We start from the raw sequence: 21,725 nt of genomic DNA on the forward strand, positions 1-21,725 counted from the left end.
GGGGATGAAGACGACACAACAACACCCAGTCATCTCGAGGCAGGTGAAAATCCCTGACCCTTGAACCTGGGACCCTGTGCTCGGGAAGTGAGAATGCTACCACGAGCTCTGGGCTATATGGATGCAAAATGATATTAAATGGTTTGGAACAAATAGAAAAAAGAATCAAGAAAAATATTATTTGAGACCAAATAATAAAGTATACTCATTCTGCCCTAAAATAACAGATGAGGTCATAATAAGATGTTACTCTATAAACATCTAGAGAGGATGAAAAAAGACAGGTTAATAGAGGAGATACAAACATTCTGTCAAAGCAGAAAAACGGAAAAAAAGGACTTAAGAGAAATGAACATTGATCAGGACACCTTACTTTGCACAGACAAATTCAGACAAAGAAAGTAAATGGAAAGGTTTTCAGGAACGGAAAAACAACTGGAGGAAAACAGCCCATTCTGAGAAAATGAAGGATGGAGGAAAAAGAAAGAAAACAATTATCTTCACATGGTCCTTAATTGGCATGAAAGAAAATAAAAAAAAGATATGTTTAAATACCTATTGCATATGGTATATAAAAATATAGTACTAAAATGTGCAATGGCTGTGTTGATATAAAAAAAATTACAGTCGTTAATACTGTTAAATCTCTACAGGTAAAAAGTATTTTTTATTCTATTTCAAGTTTTGCATTCCTGTTTCAGATATAATGTACTCTGTGTGACCACTCTTATTTCCATGCAACTAGTAACTATAGTTAAAAAGACATTACTTTTAGTAAAATCCAGTTGAGAAACTGGCACTGCCTGGATATTTCGGCCATCCTGATTTAGGTTTTCCGTGATTTTCCTAGATTATTTCAGGCAAATGCCGGGATGGTTCCTTTCAAAGGGCACGCCCAATTTCCTTCCCCATCCTTCCCTAAGCCGAACTTGTGCTCCGTCTCTAATGACCACGCTGTCGACGGGACGTTAAACACTAATCTCCTCCTCCTCCTCCTCCTCCTGGATATTTCTTTATTCTAATCTTCTATTAGCCCATCTTCTCCTTCTACTCCCTCTTTTTCACCATATCCTCCTCGCCCTCTCTCCGCATGTCATCCTCCCCATTTCTCTGCCCATCTCCTCCTCCCCCTCTCTGTCCATCTACTGCTTCTCCTCTCTCTGTCCACCTCCTCCACCTCCCACTCCTCCTCCTCTCTCTGTCCACCTCCGACTCCTCCTCCTCTCTCTGTCCACCTCCGACTCCTCCTCCTCTCTATGTCCACCTCCCACTCCTCCTCCTCTCTCTGTCCACCTCCCACTCCTCCTCCTCTCTCTGTCCACCTCCCACTCCTCCTCCTTTCTCTCTGTCCACCTCCCACTCCTCCTCCTCTCTCTGTCCACCTCCCCACTCCTCCTCCTCTCTCTGTCCACCTCCCCCTTGTCATCCTCTCTGTCCTCCTCCTCCTCCTCCTCCTCCTCCACCGCCCTCTGTCCATCTCCCCATTCATCTCCCCCACCTCCGTCTCTGCCCAACTCCCCCTCCCATCTCCCCCGCCTCCCTCTCTGCCCAACTCCCCCTCCCACTCTCTGCCAAACTCCCCCTCCCACTCTCTGCCCAACTCCCCCTCCCACTCTCTGCCCAACTCCCCCTCCCACTCTCTGCCCAACTCCCCCTCCCACTCTCTGCCCAACTCCCCCTCCCACTCTCTGCCCAACTCCCCCTCCCACTCTCTGCCCAACTCCCCCTCCCACTCTCTGCCCAACTCCCCCTCCCACTCTCTGCCCAACTCCCCCTCCCACTCTCTGCCCAACTCCCCCTCCCACTCTCTGCCCAACTCCCCCTCCCACTCTCTGCCCAACTCCCCCCTCCCACTCTCTGCCCAACTCCCCCCCGCCTCCCGCCTCTCCCGCCTCCCGCCTCTCCCCGCCTCCCGCCTCTCCCCCGCCTCCCGCCTCTCCCCCGCCTCCCGCCTCTCCCCGCCTCCCGCCTCTCCCCGCCTCCCGCCTCTCCCCGCCTCCCGCCTCTCCCCGCCTCCCGCCTCTCCCCGCCCCCCCACCCCTCTCTGCCCTCCACCCCCACGCCCCCTCTCCCCTCTCTGCCCGCCTCCCCCCTCTCCCCACCTCCCGCCTCTCCCCGCCTCCCACCTCTCCCCGCCTCCCACCTCTCCCCGCCCCCCTCACCCTCTCGCCTCCCACCCCCACACCCCTCTCGCCTCCACCCCCACGCCCCTCTCTGCCTCCACCCCCACGCCCCTCTCTGCCTCCACCCCCACGCCCCTCTCTGCCTCCACCCCCACGCCCCTCTCTGCCTCCACCCCCACGCCCCCTCTTCCCACCTCCCCCCTCTGCCCGCCTCCCCCCTCTGCCCGCCTCCCCCCTCTGCCCGCCTCCCCCTCTGCCCGCCTCCCCCCTCTGCCCGCCTCCCCCCTCTGCCCGCCTCCCCCCTCTGCCCGCCTCCCCCCACCCCCCTCTGCCCGCCTCCCCCCTCTGCCCGCCTCCCCCCTTTGCCCGCCTCCCCCACCCCCCTCTGCCCGCCTCCCCCCTCACCCCCCTCTGCCCGCCTCCCCCCTCACCCCCCTCTGCCCGCCTCCCCCCTCACCCCCCTCTGCCCGCCTCCCCCCTCACCCCCCTCTGCCCGCCTCCCCCCCTCACCCCCCTCTGCCCGCCTCCCCCCTCACCCCCCTCTGCCCGCCTCCCCCCTCACCCCCCTCTGCCCGCCTCCCCCTCACCCCCCTCTGCCCGCCTCCCCCCCTCACCCCCCCTCTGCCCGCCTCCCCCCTCACCCCCCTCTGCCCGCCTCCCCCCTCACCCCCCTCTGCCCGCCTCCCCCCTCACCCCCCTCTGCCCGCCTCCCCCTCACCCCCCTCTGCCCGCCTCCCCCCTCACCCCCCTCACCCCCCTCTGCCCGCCTCCCCCCTCACCCCCCTCTGCCCGCCTCCCCCCTCACCCCCCTCTGCCCGCCTCCCCCCTCACCCCCCTCTGCCCGCCTCCCCCCTCACCCCCCTCTGCCCGCCTCCCCCCTCACCCCCCTCTGCCCGCCTCCCCCCTCACCCCCCTCTGCCCACGACCCCCTCACCCCCCTCTGCCCACGCCCCCCCTCACCCCCCTCTGCCCCACGCCCCCCCTCACCCCCCTCTGCCCACGCCCACCCTCACCCCCCTCTGCCCACGCCCCCTCTCCCCCCTCTGCCCACGCCCCCCTCTCCCCCCTCTGCCCACGCCCCCTCTCCCCCCTCTGCCCACGCCCCCCCTCTCCCCCCTGTGCCCGCCTCCCCCCTGTGCCCGCCTCCCCCCTGTGCCCGCCTCCCCCCTGTGCCCGCCTCCCCCCTGTGCCCGCCTCCCCCCTGTGCCCGCCTCCAATCTCTGCCGGCCTCCCCCTCTCCCCTCTGCACGCCCTACCCCTCTGCCCGCCTCCCCCCTTCTCCTTCCCCTCTCTGCCCACCCCTCCTCGTCCTTCCCCTCTCTGCCCACCCCTCCTCCTCCTTCCCCTCTCTGCCCACCCCTCCTCGTCCTTCCCCTCTCTGCCCACCCCTCCTCCTCCTTCCCCTCTCTGCCCTTCCTTCCCCTCCTCCCCCTCCCCTTCCTTCCCTTCCCCCTAACCTTCCTTCCCCTTCTCTTCCTCCTCCTCCCTCATCTTACTCCTCCTCCCTCATCTTACTCCTCCCACCTCCTCTTCCTCCTCCTTCCTCTTCCTCTTCCTCCTCTTTCTCCCCCCTCCCCCTCTTTCTCCCCCTCCCTCTCTTCTTCCTCCCCGCTCATCTTCCTCCCCCCTCCTCCACCCCTTCTACCCCCTCCTGTCTCTGTCCACCTCTTCCTCCCCCCTCATCTGCCCTTCTCATTCCCCTCTCTCTGTCCATGTCCTTCTCCCCCTTCTCTACCAATCAATCAGTTGTCCTCCCCCGACTTTCACTCCATTAGAAGGCTGGTTGTTTTTTACCTATGGAGTATTTCTTTCCATATAATAAGTAATATGTGGTTGGTTTAAATTGATTCAGGGACTCTAAGAGAATGTGTTGAACATAAGTGTTTGTGATGTATATTGCACACATTTTTATATGTCTGCTTCTCTGTTGTTTTCCATCACACAAATCCAGTGAGGAATTTAAATTTATCTGTAGTATGGAGCTCTTTGGCTTGTGCTTGGTTCCTGAAACCCATTGACAGAACTGTCGGCAGTGTTCACTATTGTGACATGGTTGACAAGCAGACTAACAAAAATTGCCCTTCATACTTTTTAAAAGTATTTCAGGTCAACTAAATACAGGCAATAAATATGCCAGCCACTGTGGCAGAGCGGTTCTAGGCGCTTCAGTCTGGAAGTGCGCTGCTGTTATGGTCAAAAGTTCGAATCCTGCCTCGGGCGTGGATGTGTGAGATGTCCTTAGGTTACGTAGGTTTAAGTAGTTCTAAGTCTAGGGGACTGATGACCTCAGATGTTAAGTCCCATAGTGCTTAAAGCCATTTGAACAATAAATATTAGCAAGTTGTATTGGAACATTTTAAGTCACCCCTTCTCATTCACAGCTTCGTCTCTAGTGGTAGTAGGGAAATGTTATTCCCACAATATTTGTATACAAATAAGAGGTCATGTACCCAGCAAATTTGGTTGAAATTGCTCCAGGTGTTCCTGTATTATGCTTCAGCATCAGGCCAATTTCATTCCCATTCCATTGGTTTTGGTATTATGCGTGGTTTATTACACTTCTATTTCAACCCCACCCCTTTCAGAGATAGGCAGGTCCCGTTCCCCCCCCCCCCCCCCTCCCCCCCCTCAACGGCACTTCTTTCCGAATAGTAAGTGATATGGATATCAACTTTGATTGAAATTGATTCAGTATAGTAAGAGGTGTGATATGTGTACACATACACATACATTTTATAATATACACGGTGTTTCAGAAAGAATTACCTGATTTTAAAACTACGTATCTATTGATAAAACATGAAAAAATTGCAATGTACTCAAAAAATCTTAGTTTTAGCTGTGCTATTACAAATGCTCTGTGTGCACCAGCAGCAGCACAAGCATCATCTACACAACAGTTAAATTCGTCACAAACTTTACACAATGTATCTGTTTTTCAGAAGTTATGCAGCTCTTATTCTGTTCTTCTCTGTCATGATGCAGAGAGAACATGAACACACTTTCTTTCATGTATCCCAACAAGAAAAATCACATGAGGTGATCTCTGGTGATCGTGGAGTTCAAGAATGCAAGGCATTGTCTTGGGGTCCCATGTATCCTATCCAGTGTTGAGGCAGTGTACTATTGCGAAATTGCCATAAGTTGTGCCAGTGTGGTGGAGACCTATCTTCTTGGAAAATAAGTCATCATAGTCCTCCTGAGATTGTGGGAAATGCCAGTTCTTCAGCATTTGAAGATAGCTCATTCCAGTCACTATTTTTTGTACGTGTCATTAGATGTACAAGATCAACCTGAACCCTTTGCACAAGCATCTTATCTCTTATGACTGGTGATATCGACAACAAACTTTTTTAGGCGCAGGCGGATCAGTGCCAAAATGCCAAGGAAAAGCACGCTGGACCAAAATCACTGACTCGCTCTTTGCAAACTGCTGCAGTACGCCAGACACAGTCTGTTGAGTGGACACCATCTTACTTCTGACTGACTGCAAACAGAGAAGACTCGGTGACTGACATCTAATGTAAATTATCTGAAACTCTAGGCCTCAGCCATTAAAATACACACATTTCCTTGCTGGCACGTCCCTTGTTTCTTAATTCTTACCATGCAAATTCAGATCATTGGTTTGAAACTCCATTTATATCAAACAGTGGTAATGCTACTGACCATAAATATGACACATTGAGTTGCAGACAGGCACAACGAAAAGACTATTACACATTTGACACATGTGTAACAGTCTCTTCGTTGTGCCTGTTTGCAACTCAACATGTCATTTTTATGGTGAGTAGCAATCTGTCTTTTATAATATATAGATGTTATGTTGAACTATTTGTTAATTAACATTTTCATGTGATAATAAATATAGAATTCAAATAAAAGTATAAGAAATGGCTGCTAGCAGGAATTGTACTAGCAATGTCACAATTATGAGACTTACACTCTATACACTCAGCTACTGGCTACTCTGTTGAAGTGCTCAATATGTTTTGTACTTAACAGCATTAAAAAATCTTCAAAGGCAGGTTTTTCAAGTCTCTCCCCCCCCCCCCCCCCCCCTTTCCCCAGAAATGTGTCAAACAGCTTTAGGAAAGTTATACTGGGTGCTTATCACCAAAACCTAAAAATATGAAAATATCAAATAGAGCCAGTCCATAAATTCCTCTTGTCAGTGTCTCATAAATGCATAAAAGAAGGGTGTAGCCAATGTGCAGAGTGAAAGGGTTGTTCCTGTGTTGTAAATATTTGTTCTTATTTGTTTAGCCCCTTCAGTAAAGCATTTAATATAGTTTGGGAGAAGGTGGTGGTGCATTTACACCTCTTGCAAAACAGGCAAAATATTTAATAATTTATAAAGTTCTCAATAATTGACAAATTTAAGGTGAGTTGTATGAGACTTTGGTCTTCAGAATTATAACCTAAATAATTGTCAACACATGAAGAAAAGCAGAATATCTGTCAGCATAGGAAAATATATTATATAAAGTGTAGAACTTTGCTTCCGCCGTTTGCCGATATTTGGTGACATCAGTAAGCAGCGGTCGAAAGAAACAGATCACAGATGTCAGGCAGTTAGCTTGTACCTCAGTCAACATAACCTCATTCAAACATTAGTCGATTTGTGTCTGCATCATAAAGTTGGTCTTGATTGAAAATGTCACTTTACGAGCCTAATTCTCGTCATTTGTGGGAGGTGTTACTGTTTTGTTTCAGTATGAAGAAAACAGCGGCTAAGTCTCATCGAATGCTCTCAAGTACGTATGGCAAGGACGCTATTAGTGAAAGAATGTGTCGTGAGTCTTTTCAGCGCCTCAAGAACGGTGATTTTTAACATCGCAGACCGGCACAGTGGTGGAAGAGAGAATTTTTTCGAAGATGCAGAATTGGAGACCTTGCTGATTGAAGACTCGTGTCAAACTCAAGAAGAATTCGCACGATGAGTGGGAGTGACACAGCAAGCCATTTCAGAACGTCTCAAAGGCTATGGGCATGATTCAGAAACAAGGAACTTGGGGTCCCATGTGAGCTGAAACCAAGAGATGTTGAATGGCGTTTGTGTGTTTGTGAACAGTTGCTTCAGAGGCAAAAACGGAAGGGACTTCTGCATCACATTGTGACCATGGACAAAAAATGGGTTCATTACAATAACCTTAAACGCAAAAAATCATGAGGATATCTCGGTCTTCATTCCATGTCGATGGCCAAACCGAATATTCACGGCTCCAAGATCATGCTCTGCATTTGGTGGGACCAGCTCGCCATCGTGTACTATGATGTGGCAAAACCAAGTGAAACAATCACAGGTGCTCATTATGAAATGCAATTAATGCGTTTGAACAGAGCATTAAAAGACAAACGGTCACAATACAGCAAGTGGCACGATAAAATGATTTTGCAGCACGACAACGCTCGACCCCACGTTGCAAAAGAGGTCAAAACATACTTGAAAACATTAAATTGGGAAGTCTTACCCCACCCACCATATTCTCCAGACATTGCTCCCTCTGACTATCACCTGTTTAGATCAATGGCACATGGCCTGGCTCACCAAAACTTCCGATTTCATGAAGAAGTCACAAATTGGATCGATTTGTGGATCGCTTCAAAAGATGAACAATTTTTTCAACGTGGGATTCGTACACTGCCTGAAAGATGGGAGAAAGTAGAGGCCAGCGATGGAAAATACTTTGAATGATACATGTGTAACCAATTTGTTTCTTTAAATCCCCAAATGTTGGGGAAAAAATGGCAGAAGCAAAGTTGTACACCTTGTAGGAAAACAAGACTGTACCATACCACAAAGTCTTAGACTGAAAGTGCTTTTCAAGTGATTAGATTTGTAGAGACCTTGTTATCCGTTTAAATCTTGTATAGTAAATACAAGAAAATACAATTCGTAGCAAGCAGCAGGTTCAACTTTCATACTCTGTAAAACTGAATATAAAATGTCACTTACAAACAGATCATATCCTAGAAACCATTATCTAAATTTAATAGACTATAAGACTCAACAAATGCACCTTATAAAAAGAACTGTAATGGAAATGTGAGAGCTTTGTGACTTCTGGTGATCATATTATTTGTTACATTCTGTTGCAAAGTATATTTTTGAAAGTTTGTTTAAATGTTTGAATTGCTTCAGACAGTGTTAAAATATAAGTGCATCGTAGCTCGTGGATGTTATTAGGTGGTTGCACTAGCATTTGAGCTTACTAATATTTTTACTACATGTTTGGTTATCCGCTTGATTACAAATAATTTTTACAACTACCATTAATGACCTTTTGCTACAAAGAATTGCATTGTCATTCTTCTTGATTTTATTACAGTGGAGCATGTGCTTTTTGTTTATGTGAAATTTCATATAATTTGGGTCCATGTAGAATACTCCAGTAACATCTGTGTTTCTTATATATTGTTGGTGAAATAAAGTGTTTTATTTGGATGTGTGAGGCTGGTTATTGTTTATGAATGGTTAAAAAATTATGTCGATTTTTGTTGATCATTGTATCTTTCGTTTCGCAAGAACTTTGATGTTGGTGTATTAAGGGCCACATTTGCTACTGAAATATTCTTTTTTCATCAGACCCAACAACATAAAAATTTTATTGGTTGCTAATATACAATACTCATCTCTTGGCCACATTGTAGGGTTAGTCATGCTCAGAAAGTTAAAGACCGTATGAAAGCAGAAATGTGACACATGTCATAAAAGAAAATATGTATTATACTGAAGACAGTACTTTATATCAACTGCTCTAACATATAAAATATAACAATGTAAGCCCATAAAGATAAAAATACATGTTAACATAGAAATTTTGGCCATAGTTTTTTTGCACCACCCTTACACTTCATTATTTTAATTCTGTTGAACTCTCAAAGCAATTCATGAAAGTCGAGCAGTTAGTCACTGTTTAGGTTTTTAAATTTATTTATTTATTTTGTGCCTTTTCACTGATGACTTACGTAAATAGGAACACTGATGTTTGCTATCAACATTTGCATCTTTTTCTTCTTCTATGTTCATCTATGGAAATCTTAAGACAGTTCGCCCATCTTGTACAAGTGACATTACAGTGTAACATGTAATATCACACAGAAACAAAAAGTTCCAATATGTTTTCACATTCTTCACCTATGCAACACTTATCAAAGTACGTTGATTTTTTTGTGCAGTGTTGTGTACGGAATTCAGTAATGCTACAAATTTTAATTAAGCAGCAGCCGTGCTCACGCACACGCGCGCGCGCGAAACATTTCATACGTAGGTTATGACAAATAGAAGTCTTTGACATGTGTTATGACATAATTGACACTTTTTTTATATAAATAACTTTATACTAACAGTGGCTAACATAAGTTTATAATTGCTTTTAAGAGGCTGAGTCCTTCACAAACTGAAATTACTCTCTCAATCTTGCACAGAAACACATCTCAGTGTATTGTGCTTGGCTAAACAGACTTTTACTTTACCTTTACTAGCAATTGACTTCTAAGATAACTTTAAAGGTGATTTAATATAATGAAACCATTGTGGAGCAGAGTTTTAGTTTTTTTATTCTCTTTGATGTTCGATTATAATTCAGATGGTAGCATTTAGTGTTACACTGCTATCGCTGGTGTTACTAATCACCTTAGAGTTTACAGCTACAGACATGCTCTGCATGCCACTTGTGGAGAATATTATGCTCTGTAGCATCTTGTTGAAATTTTTATTTTTCATTCAATTGCCCATGTGGTATCACTTGTTGAAGTAATTTGGTATTTTGTTTGTGATCCCTACATGACAAGTATTCAGTTATTTGGTAGATCTTGAAATTAGCAAACCAATTGTTTGTGATTATTTATATCACTTTCATTATGCAATTGACTTATTTCTTCGAGAATCTGTCATTTCAAGTCATTCAGCATTCCAGCAACTTTCATATAATGTGTACAAAACAAAGACCAAGTCTACAATCTTTCCCTGTGCACATTTTGAACCCTACATCTTATACACATTCAATAATTATTCCTGGATGAATCATAAAATAACATTTTGCAAACACTTCCACTGAAAATGCTTTATCAAAATGTTGTAGATCCATCCATTTTACGAGCATATAAGGTTGTTTTGGTCATTGTGTTTCAGGCACCCCATACCTATTTTTACTCAGAAATTTGTACAATGTATCAGGTTCTAGTACCAGCTTGCCAGTTCTACAATCAAAGATTACTATGTTTGCATGTGTGTAGCTTTCAGAATGCTGTGATTTGAGTATCATATTTGGCTTTTCTGAACAAGAAAAATTGTTAACGTCTAATAATAATTTGTTATGAAGTCTTCTGTGGAAATTTTTGTCTGGAGTGTAGCCGTATATGGAAATGAAATATGGGCAGTAAATGGTACAGACAAGAAGAGAATAGAAGCTTTGGAAATGTGATGTTACACAAGAATGCTAAAGATCAGTTGGGTAAGTAGTGAAAGGCTACTTAATTAAATATGAGAGAAAAGAAATTTCTGGCACAGTTTGACTAAAGAAAGGGACAGGGTATTAGGCAATATCCTGTGGCAAGGAAAGGTTAATTTGGCAATGGAGGAAAGTGTAGGGGTACAAATTTTAAGAGGGATACCAAATCCCGTCTGTAGTAAACGGGTTAAAGAGAATGTGGGTTGCAGTATTTTACAGAGATGAAGCAGCTTTCACACGATAATGTGGAGAGCTGCATCAAACCAGTCTGTGTATTGAAAGCAGGAGCAGCAAATGGCTTGACCATTGTATGTTTTAGTAATGGAATAAAGTGGATAGTAAAGAGTTTCAATGGGAAATACATTCATTTTTATGCTGATATTTATGAATGATATGATTGTTCCAACATAAAACTGTCCTTTCAAGGGGATCACCACTCTTTCGTAAGTAAATGCGTGGTGATCACAGCCCCAAGCTATTGCAATTATGATGCTGTCTGCCATCCCCCGACTGTTTTTACTTCTCTTACTCTCTAATCCATGGTGGCAGTTTTTAATTTTCACCTAGCTATGTCTCTGGGTTCTAAGTTCTTTCATTTACACCTTTATCCATTTACTTTAACTCAGATTTTTGGCCTGAAATAATTTTTGGTTCCCTTTCCACCTTGACCTCATTTTTTTCCAAAATTTTTCATGTAATGTGGACATAGTGTGAATGGACACCTGAAATAGTGGCAACTGCCTATGACATAAAAGATCCTCTACGCACAATAACCTTGTAGACTTAAATATGCCTTTAAAAACCAATGCAGTAGCCAAGCCAACATGGTGGAGAGTAATTTTGTACCCTTTCAGTAGATCCTCCTGGAAACATAGTAGTCACACTTCTGATGCCTGAGCTACTAACTCCCAGTGTATGCCATGGAGTAGATGATTATCTTGGGGCACAAGGACGCCCACCAATTGCCATGTTGCCAGATGGCCTTTACTGTGCATGGGTGGCACCCATGGGGAGAGCGCTTAATCAGGGTAGGTGGCATCGGGATGGACATTTTGCGTATTGAAACACACAAAACTAAACCAACATAATGGCTGTACTGATCAGCTTTCACAGCAGATAGGTATAGATATTTCAATGGGGACAGTTACAGTAAAACTGCTTTCTGTACTCTGGCTACTATGGGAAGGACAAGCCAGAAAATTGGGAACAAAACAATTTACACTGTACATAGTGTGTACTAGAGCAGATGGAGATACTTTTACGTGAGAAAGCCTTTACTTTTCATAGAACAAGTAGAAGATAAATTTTGAGAAAAATTGTGAATTGATTAAAGCCTCCTTTGTTGCACAATCTCATACAATTCAGACTTGTGAAAGACTAGGTGACATGCCACTGACTGTTACTCCTCATAAAACTTTGAATATGGTACAAGGAGTTAGTTTTCAAAGAGACCTTGCACTTCATACAGGCAGGGAGCTACAAACTAATCTTACATGCTGATGGGTACATTTTATCCAACTGGTACAAGATGGTCCAAAAGAAAACTGAATTGACACAGATGCTTTATCTTAGCTTTTGAAGGAAACATCCTTTCAGAAAAATTTAGGGTGTGTAGGTGTGAGATGTGACATGAAAACTTATGCCCCACCACCTATGAGATGTTTTCAATGCTCGTGTTTTGGATACATGTTATCCCACCACACAGAAGACCCAAATTGTGGAAACTGTAAGATAAGTTCAGGGAGGTTGCCCTTGCGAACAACCGCCTTCATGTGTAAATTACATGGAACACCATTCACCACATGCATTAGTTGGCCCAGTATTTAAAAAAGAAAAAAAATGCAAGTATATAAAACAATAGATTGCCTGTCATATAATGAGGCAAGGAAAAGATATGAATGTATCGTCCAGCCAACATGCTGACAAATTATGCAAAAGTTGCTGCTGTCAAATCATCTACCTCAAATTTTTCAAAAACAAAGTCCACCACCTGCTATACAACAAGAACATGCACCCCAAATGAAAAATTGTGTGCAAGAGACATTTTCACCCATCATGAAGGAGGAGCAGTCTCCCAGCAGAAACAGCTTCATGTCTATCTGACAGTGCAACAGAGGAAGACCCACTGTCATTGTTAAAAGAGACTAAGACGTCAGACTGAAGAAATGTCCAATTTTCTTTATACCCAGGCCTACAACCAGAAAGATTACATCAAGGAAAAAAGCACAAAGGCAGGAGGAGGGTAAAAGATAAGAAAAGAACAAAACAATTAATTTGTTAGTTTTGATGGAATCATAACTTGCGATGACAGCAGAAGAATCTATGAACACTACGTCAAAGACCCAGGAGGCACTAGTAAACTCTGCAGATCAACTATCTCACCCTCATCTTCACTGACCACACATTCACCTTGTCATTGCTTTTATAATGGAATTGCAGTAGCTGCTACTGCCATCTGGGAGAAATTTGACTGTTATCACAAACTGTCTCACAATGTGTACAGCAATATAAGAATCAAGATTTTAGAAGACAATCTTCCTACTTGTAGAGGTTATAAGGTACATTAGAATGAACATGAATGATCATTCAGATGTGTTTGCACGTTAGTCAGATAAAACACCTTCAGTGAACGGATACCTCTGAACACTAACCTAATGTCCATAATCACATATGGGGAAGCAATAGAACAACTTGTAGAGGGTAACTAATAAAGAGATTGTTCTCAGACCTTGATCCTTGGCCCAATAAATTCGGAAGCCCCAACAAATTTCAGCATTGATTTGGATTGGGCTTATATTCTGCATCAGATTTGAGAGTCTGCAGCCGTAATCTAACCAGGACAAGACCTAGAAAGTAGAAATAGCTACAGGTTGGTCAACCTAACAAGTAACCTGGGGAAACTGTTTGAAAGGATGGTTAATGTGCGACTTCTTTGGTTTTGGAAATCAAGAAATGCTCTCTCCTGATTCGAGTGTGGATAACAAATAACTTGGAACTACCACTGATTATCTCATAGTGTGGGAGTCTGTGATTAGAGAGGCCTTTGTGCACCACTGACATATGATTGATGTATTTCTTTTTTACGTAAGATGTAAAAAATGGCTGCATCACTTTTTTTTATTTTTCTCCCCCCCCCCCCCCCCCATCTCTTGAAATTCTTGTCACCTTGTCATAGTAGACATTGTGGGAGATGGGACTTAAGTCACAACAGTATTGTGTGTTGATGACCATTGTTTATGTTATGGTTCTATATCATTATGTGGAGCAGAATGCAAACTACAGATGGCTGTACAGAAGCCACAAAAATGTACAGGGTTATTACAAATGATTGAAGCGATTTCACAGCTCTACAATAACTTTATTATTTGAGATATTTTCACAATGCTTTGCACACACACATACAAAAACTCAAAAAGTTTTTTTAGGCATTCACAAATGTTCGATATGTGCCCATTTAGTGATTCGGCAGACATCAAGCTGATAATCAAGTTCCTCCCACACTCGGCGCAGCATGTCCCCATCAATGAGTTCGAAAGCATCGTTGATGCGAGCTCGCAGTTCTGGTACGTTTCTTGGTAGAGGAGGTTTAAACACTGAATCTTTCACATCCATCGGTTTTCCAATCTCCTGTTTAAGAAATGCCGAACATCATGATGGAAGTGCGGTGGAGCACCATCCTGTTGAAAGATGAAGTCGGCGCTGTCGGTCTCCAGTTGTGGCATGAGCCACGCGTGAAACTTGCCCGCACGCATTCAACCGGTTCTTCGCTCACTGCAGGCCGACCCGTTGATTTCCCCTTACAGCGGCATCCAGAAGCTTTAAACTGAGCATACCATCGCCGAATGGAGTTAGCAGTTGGTGGATCTTTGTTGAACTTCATCCTGAAGTGTCGTTGCATTGTGATGACTGTCTGATGTGAGTGCATTTCAAGCACGACATACGCTTTCTCGGCTCCTGTCGCCAATTTGTCTCACTGCGCTCTCGAGCACTCTGGCGGCAGAAACCTGAAGTGCGGCTTCAGCCGAACAAAACTTTGAGTTTTTCTACGTATCTGTAGTGACCATATGTCAGTGAATGGAGCTACAGTGAATTTATGAAATCGCTTCAATCGTTTGTAATAGCCCTGTAAGCAAAACTGTGGATACCATTTCTCACCAACTAAACCACGCATCATGCACTTTTTACAACAGTCTTCCAGTTCTCATCCAGGACGATACCTCAAAACCCAGCTAATGAAAGTAGTGTCCTGTTCTGATTTCTAGGATTTCCTTTGATAATAAACTTAACATGGTTACCACATATATGACAACTCAAGAATTCCTGTTTGAAGAAACTTAATTCTGTATGTTTCCTTGGTAATGGTTCCATGGGTGTGAATCACTTTTATTAACATTTATTAAGTCCTCGTTTTCCCACATTTGGACTATGAAAACATTGTTTATGAATCAGCACCTGGCGCAATACCAAACACAATATATCTCCAAGTTTTTATCACTGGACATTGTATTCAGTAATCCAGTGCAATCTGAATATCCATTGGTATCTGCCATCCATGACCAATTGTATCCCATCTGCAGTACAGGGCTATCCATTGTTTTTCTGTGGCCTCCCAGTCATGTCAACATTCCAGATAATGAACTGGCTTACAGACTAGCCAATGAAGCAACAGGGATGGAAACACTTAAATTAGGTACAAAGTGCTGACTTAAGCCAATGGCATTGCCACAATGGTAACACCGATTCCCATCGGATCATCAATGTTAGAGCTGTTGGGCTGGGCTGGTACTTCAGTGGATGACCTTCCAGTCTGCCGAGCACTGTTGGCAAGCTGGGTCCATTCAGCACTTCTGAGGCAAACTGAGGAGCTACTTGATTGAGAAGTAGCAGCTCCAGTCTCGTAAACTGACATATGGCCGGGAGAGCGGAGTGCTGACCACATACCCCTTCTTATCGCAATCCGATGGTGCTTGTGGGCTGAGGATGACACGATGGCTGATCGGTACTGTTGGGCCTTCATTGCCTATTCAAGCGGAGTTTAGTTTTTAAGTGCTGGCTTAATGATGCACATTTGATGTCACGTTCTGAAAAAATTGGATGACAAATGGCAAGATGGTACACAAACCAATTAACTATGGACCATCAGATGTACCACCAAGGTCTCGTAGACTTTGCTATGAAGCTCAAGAGAAGAAGGTATTGCCTTATGCCATCTCTGAATAGGACATACCAGTATAACTTACGAATTTCTGTTATGACATGAGTAATTCCCACAGTAGATCTGTGAAGAAACATTAACAATTCGCTACATTGTACAGCTTCCCAAGACCTGCTGTGTCTAGTGGACTTAAGAGAGAATCTATCAGAGATTCCAGTGGATGGTGAATACGTGTAAGCCTTGTGCTACATTTCATGTGAATGAGAGGATATTACAACAAAATTTAAAGGAAGCACCATAATGTGTTGGCTTAGAAGGCAATGGTGGGACGGTGGGCCATTCACCACCAGTATAGCAGCGAGGTGCCACCCAATCCATTCTTCGCACCTGAGCCCTCCATGGACAACAAAATATGTCTGTTTCTATCAGTGAACATATGATATGAACTATATATACTAGTTTGCCATTTTAACTTATGCAGTGATTTTGACAATTGTATTTTAATAGATTAGTTACCCATTAATGTGCCTAGTAAAAAAATGGTAGTTTTATAACTATTAAGCAAAGAGAGGGGAAAAAGGCTCGTACGTACTTCTTCGGAAATAAATAGAGGATTGAGGGACTAATAACCATGTAGTTGAGCCCGTTTACCCATGTAGTAGTAGTAGTAATTGTCACCACCACCACCACCACCACCACCACCTAATTGACATAAACAAGATAAAACATATGCTCACATACGACAGACACAGATTACATTATCAAAAGAAATATTTTTATCTAAGATGCGTAGTACTGTAAATCATTACTGTCAAGGATTTGTTTCTATTTCGGTGATACTTAATATGAAACAGCTAGGGACCTAGTTTCATTTGTTTGTAGAATAATCTTTTTTCAAACATGACCATAAATATAATGAGGGGAACACATACACAAAAGGGTTTGACTTTTTACAAGCTTTGGGAGCCGATGGCTCCTTCTCTTGGCAGAAGTGTTGAACGAGAAGGAAGATAGGTGAACAAAAAGGACTGGAGAGGTTTAGGGGAAGGGGTACAGTTCAGAAAAGTCACCCAGAACCCTGGGACAGGGGAGACTTACCGAGCAGGACGAGAAGGAAAGGCTGTTTGTTGGAGACTGCACTGGACGGATTTTTGGAAACCTGAGTGCTTAAAGGTGGAAGATAGGGTAATATGCAAGACAGAGATTACTACTAAAGCACCGTGCATGAGTTAATAAGAGTGAAAAGCTGAATGCATGGTATGTAACAGACATGGGAGGGGGAGGGCAAAAAACAGACAAGTCAGAAAATGAAAGATATAGAAAACTAAAATGTACAATAGGAAAGTTGCCATTCACCATATAGCAGAGATGCTGAGTTGCAGATAGGCACAACAAAAAAGACTGTCACCAATAAAGTATTGGCCATTAAGGCCTTCGTCAACAATAGACCCCCCCCCCACACACACACACACACGCTAACGCAAATGCAACTCACAAACACGACTGCAGTGTCAGGCAACTGAAACCACACTGTGAGCAGCAGTGGGAAATCCTGGATTTTCCATTGTTTCAGAAAACTATTGTGGATTGAAGAAAGGAGCGGTTACTGTGAAGAAATCCTGAGAGGGAAGATATTAATATAAATTAAGGACAGGTGGGTGACGAGAACTGGGGACATGTTGTAGTGCTAGATCCCACCTGCGGAGTTCTCAGAAACTGGTGTAGGGGGGAAGAATCCAGATGATGCGTGTGGTGAAACATGCGCTGAGGTCACGACTGTCACGTTCTACCACATGCTCTGCAACCGGATATTGTGTGTTGGCTGTATACACTGTCTGCCTATGCCCATACATAATGACTGATAACTGGCTGACAGTCATGCCGATGTAAAAGGCTCAACATTGTTTACATAACAGCTGGTATTTGACGTGTTGTTTCACCGGTGGCTCTCCCTTTGATAGTATATTGGAACTGGCAGTGGTAGGAGGGTGCTTATGGCAAGTCTTGCAGTGGGGACTGTCGCAGGGAGAGGAGCCATAAGGTAGGGAGATGGGTACAGAAGGAGCATAGTGTTTGACAAGGGTATTGTGGAGATTGGGAGGATGATGAAAAGCTATTCTAGGTGTGGTGGGCAAAATCTCAGACAAGATGGATCTCATTTCAGGGCACGATTTTAGGAAGTCATGGCCTTGGCGAAGTAGTTGATTAATACATTAAAGGCCAGGATAATACTGGGTGACAAGTGATATGCTCTGAAGTTGTTTCTTGGAGGGATCAGCAATACAGGATCTGGTACAGTCCTCAACAATCAGTCTTCTCATCCCATCCGATAAGTCTCTCCTGACCCAGGGTTCTGGGAGACTTTTCTGAACTGTACCCCCTTTCTCTAAACCTCTCCAGTCCTTTTCATTCACCCCTCTTCCTTCCCCTTCAACTCTTCTGCCAGAAGAAGAAGAAACCATTGGTTCTGAAAGCTTGTAAAAGTCAATTTGTGTGTGTGTGTGTGTGTGTGTGTGTGTGTGTGTGTGTGTGTGTACCCCTGCTGCCGCTTGGTGAGTAGATTTTTCATCTATTCATTTACATTATATTATCAATCAATATTGGTTATTTTCATTGTTACATAAATGTAATCAGTATGATTCAAATAAAGACTAACATAGTGGTAAGATAGCATGATGGATTGAATGAAGATAAAATAAAGTGGTGAATAAAGTGATAATGACAACAGCCGACACACTTTTTTTTTTAGTTTTTTACTGTCGAAAGCAATAAATGATATGCTGATTTATCTAGTTTAATGATGATTTATCCATGTTGGATCTTGTGAACTGTGCAGCTGTTAATGATAGTTGGTGAATGATGCAACCAGACAGAAATACTTCTTCCATGTTTTATTTTAATGCCATAACTGGTTTTGGGCTACCATGCCCATTTTCAGATTTCAGTTACATAGTTGTTTTGATGAAAAGCATGTCGTCTGGCCCACACCGCACAAGTATATTTGAGTATTTTGTACCACTTCATAAGTTTTTCATTAATAAAAGCACATTTAAGTGCTTGCATTTATTTAGATGCAATGTGAAATAGTTGTGTTCACTTATGTAAGTTCCAGTAGATAGTGATTTGTTTTGTTTTGATCCATGTCATTTACCAGGTCGATGTATATGTTGTTGAATTCCACATAGCACACATTTTGTAAATAAATTACTGTGGCACACTGCATAATACTCCTAACACCAGTGTTCAACTTCACACATGTGCTACACACTTCATGTTTTTCTTTACAATGCAGAAGTTATCATTAAGCAAAGATAAAAAAAAAATATCATTCATTTTCTATGGACTAAGAATGTAAATAAGAGCAAAGATGATGATGTGAGATGTGCAAAATGTCAATAATAGAAAAATATTTGCATTCTACGATTAAGAGACAATAAGACAAATTGTTTTTAGTGTGTGTTTTTTATGTAACTGTCAGCACAAATTTTGGCAAAACACTTTAAAGTCAACTTGTTGCATACTATAAATTAGACATATATGTACAAACATTTATATATACAGACATTTGATTATCATTACAGATTATAAATTAGTTGCAGAACATGCAGAATTAGAAAGTTGAAGGGGAGATGAGAGCAACACGTTTGTTCATTGTGATAGTTTACAAATATAAAATTTTATACTGACATCTTAAATAGGTTCTTTTTCCCACAGTGTTTTGGCCATTAGGGGTCCAGTTTTTGTTTGATTTCTTTTAACATCCCAAGGAAATTATTTAGAAATTGTTTATTGGCTAGCTCCAGCTGCTAACTTAGTATGTATTGGGGCGAAATGAGCGTGTGAAAATATATTTATAGTTGCTGTAATAGGTCCATTTTCTTGCCTTTGTTGGTGGTGTGTAATATCTATTTTTACTGTTAATGTTAGAAACTTAGTGTCCATATTTATTTAAATTTCTTAGTGTAAAGGCATCCATGTGTTCGCGATATCTTATACTGAAGCTTCTGCTGGACTGTCCGAGATTAAAGCTAGGGCAATTGTCACAAATAATCATGTAAATTCCTGATATTTCTGCAAACAGTTCTTTCTCTGCTGCTAGTGATTTAATGTCTTCAGTTTTATTGTATAGGTGGTCAATTATTTGTGGTGTATAATTCTTTTATAGTCATCAGTCTACTGACTGGTTTGATGTGGCCCACCCCGGATTCCTCCCATGCACCAACCTCTTCATCTGACAGCAGCACTTGAAACCTATGCCCTCAATTATTTGCTGGATGTATTCCGACCTCTGTATTCCTCTACAGGTTTTGCCTTCTACAGCTCCCTCTAGTACCATAGAAAACATTCCCTGATGTCTTAACAAATGTCCTATAATCCTATCCATTCTTCTTGTAAGTGTTTTCCAAGTATTCCTTTTCTCTCTGCTCCTACGCAGAATCTCGTCATTCTTTACCTCGTCAGTCCATTTAATTTTCAGCATTTGTCTGTAGCACCACATCTCAAATGCTTCGATTCTCTTCTGTTCCATGTTTCACTCCTATACAATGCTGTGCTCCAAATATACATTCTAAGAAATTTCTTCCTCAAAGTGAGGCCTATGTTTGATACTAGTAGATTTCCCTTAGCCAGGGATGCTCTCTTTGCCAGTGCTAATCTGCTTTTGATGTCATACTTGCTCTGGCCATTACTGGTTATTTTGCTGCCTAGGTAGTAGAACTGTTTTTAAATGAATAAACTGCATAGAGAAGATCATGACAATACTGGAACTATAAAGTTGATTAAGACCTTTCTAGCTTCTAATGTAACCCCACATTGAGAGCCAGAGTAAATACGCACAGATTGCCAAATCTACGGTAAGTACAAAATAACATGGTTAAAAACTGAAATTAGATACCTCCACAAGGAAAAAGATGTACTAAACAGACAAATACATAAACTGCATTTTGAACTCAGTAATCAGATACATCTTACAGACTAAATGCACATCTCAGATAATATTCATAGAGAGATAAACAAAAAACAGCTAAGTATCTCCATGAGACATAAAAAGAAAATTCAGTCACTTACTTCAAAATGAACGTGTTACCCTACAGTCACTCCCAACATCGCAGTATTTGAATTTTATCATAGAGTAGTAAACTCCATGAACATTCCAGAGTGAGATTCTCACTCTGCAGCGGAGTGTGTGCTGATATGAAACTTCTTGGCAGATTAAAACTGTGTGCTGGACCGAGACTCGAACTCGGGACCTTTGCCTTTCACGGGCAAGTGCTCTACCAACTGAGCTACCCAAGCATGACTCACGCCCTGTCCTCACAGCTTTACTTCTGCCAGTATCTTGTCTCCTACCTTCCAAACTTTACAGAAGCTCTCCTGCGAACCTTGCAGAACTAGCACTCCTGAAAGCTCAGTTGGTAGAGCACTTGCCCCGCGAAAGGCAAAGGTTCCGAGTTAGAGTCTCGGTCTGGCACACTGTTTTAATCTGCCAGGAAGTTTCATATCAGTGCACACTCCACTGCAGAGTGAAAATCTCATTCTGGAAACATCCCCCAGGCTGTGGCTAAGCCATGTCTCCGCAATATCCTTTCTTTCAGGAGAGCTTTTGTAAAGTTTGGAAGGTAGGAGATGAGATACTGGCAGAAGTAAAGCTGTGAGGACAGGGCGTGAGTCGTGCTTGGGTAGCTCAGTTGGTAGAGCACTTGCCCGCAAAAGGCAAAGGTCCCGAGTTCGAGTCTCGGTCCGCCACACAGTTTTAATCTGCCAGGAAGTTTCATATCAGTGCACACTCCACTGCAGAGTGAAAATCTCATTCTGGAAACATCCCCCAGGCTGTGGCTAAGCCATGTCTCCGCAATATCCTTTATTTCAGGATTACTAGTTCTGCAAGGTTCGCAGGAGAGCTTCTGTAAAGTTTGGAAGGTAGGAGACGAGATACTGGCAGAAGTAAAGCTGTGAGGACGGGGCGTGAGTCATGCTTGGGTAGCTCAGTTG

At 43.2% G+C, this 21,725-nt stretch overlaps 1 protein-coding gene and 1 non-coding gene across 13 annotated transcripts in view; one reads left to right on the forward strand and one right to left on the reverse strand.

Moving 5' to 3' along the window:
- The window catches only part of LOC126185655 (C-Jun-amino-terminal kinase-interacting protein 4), a 270,109-nt gene that overhangs the window by 204,785 nt on the left and 43,599 nt on the right, over nt 1–21,725 (forward strand). The gene's annotated exons all lie outside the window — the stretch shown is intronic.
- Nucleotides 20,956–21,030, reverse strand: Trnas-uga (transfer RNA serine (anticodon UGA)). The gene has a single exon. It is a non-coding gene; the product is annotated as a tRNA-Ser (tRNA).

This window comes from Schistocerca cancellata, chromosome 1 (genome assembly GCF_023864275.1).
Source record: "Schistocerca cancellata isolate TAMUIC-IGC-003103 chromosome 1, iqSchCanc2.1, whole genome shotgun sequence".
Taxonomy (NCBI): Eukaryota; Metazoa; Arthropoda; class Insecta; order Orthoptera; family Acrididae; genus Schistocerca; species Schistocerca cancellata.